Below are 1,532 nucleotides of genomic sequence, written 5' to 3'. Positions count from 1 at the left end.
AGAATCATAGAATCATATGTTGAGCTTCTCCTCAACCAACACCCCAAGTCCTTCTCCTCAGGGCTGCTCTCAATCCATTCTCTGCCCAGCCTGTATTTGTAAATTTAGGTAAGTATTTCAGGTATTTGAACTGCAAAGGGCACAGTATTAAAAACTAGACCCAGTGTGATGGGTTAACCTTGACTAAGAGCTAAACTCCCAACCAGCCACTTGCTCGCCCCCCACATCGCCCCTCACAGTGGGACCAGGGAAAAAAATAGGAAGAAGAGGAATGAGAAAGCTCATGGGTTTAGATAAAGACAGGGAGATTGCTTACCAGTTACTGTTGTGGTAAAACAGACTCGACTTGGGAAAAATTAACTTATTTTTTAGCCAATTAAAATAAAAATGTAATTAATAACTCGGGTAGTGTGAAACAAAAAGGCAAACATTAAAAGTAACACCTTCCCATTTCCAGGCTCCACTTCTCACCTTCACTTCTAATTCCTCTACCTCCCCGTGCGGCACAGGGAGGATGGATTGTGGCAGGGTTACAGTCAGTACACAGCAGTTCCTGTCTGCCACTCCTTCCTGCCACCTCCTATCTTCCCCTGCTCCCACAGGGGTTCCCCACGGCTGCAGTGGATACCTGCTCCACCATGGAGTTCCTCCTCTGAACTTGATGTTCCCTCTCCTATTTCTCACTCTTTTTTTGTTCCCTCCTCCTCCACCTGTCCAGTGTTTTCTGCCATTTCTTAAATATGGGAGGCAGTCCTGAAGGGCAAAGGAGTCCAGGAAGGATGGACATTCTTGAAGAAGGAAGAAGGAGCTGGCCGTCCCTATGTGCCAAAAGATGAGCCGGTGAGGAAGAAGACCAGCCTGGCTGAACAGAGAGATTTGACTGGAACTCAGCAAAAAAAGGGAGTTTATGACCTTTGGAAGAAGGGGCAGGCAACTCAGGAGGACTACGAGGATGTCGTGAGGTTATGCAGGGAGAAAATTAGAAGGGCCAAAGCCCAGCTGGAACTTAATCTGGCTACTGCCATAAAAGACAATTAAAAATGTTTCTATAAATACATTCGCGACAAAAGGAGGGCTAAGGAGAATCTCCATCCTTTATTGGACGCAGAGGGAAACATAGTGACAAAGGGTGAGGAAAAGGCTGAGGTACTTAATGCCTTCTTTGCCTCAGTCTTTAATAGTATGACCAGTTGTTCTCAGGGTACCCAGCCCCCTGAGCTGGAAGACAGGGACGGGGAGCAGAATGAAGCCCCCATAATCCAAGGGGAAATGGCTCATGACCTCCTACACCACTTAGACACACACACAAGTCTATGGGGCCAGATGGGATCTACCCAAGGGTGCTGAGGGAGCATGCGGAGGAGCTCCCCAAGCCACTCTCCATCATTTATCAGCAGTCCTGGTTAACAGGGGAAGTCCCGGACGACTGGAGGCTTGCCAATGTGATGCCCATCTCCAAGAAGGGCCGGAAGGAGGATCCGGGGAACTACAGGCCTGTCAGCCTGACCTCGGTGCTGGGGAAGGTTATGGAG

The sequence above is a fragment of the Pygoscelis adeliae genome, unplaced genomic scaffold, assembly GCF_000699105.1.
Source record: "Pygoscelis adeliae isolate BGI_AS28 unplaced genomic scaffold, ASM69910v1 Scaffold168, whole genome shotgun sequence".
Taxonomy (NCBI): domain Eukaryota; kingdom Metazoa; phylum Chordata; class Aves; order Sphenisciformes; family Spheniscidae; genus Pygoscelis; species Pygoscelis adeliae.
This window is presented reverse-complemented; position numbering follows the sequence as displayed.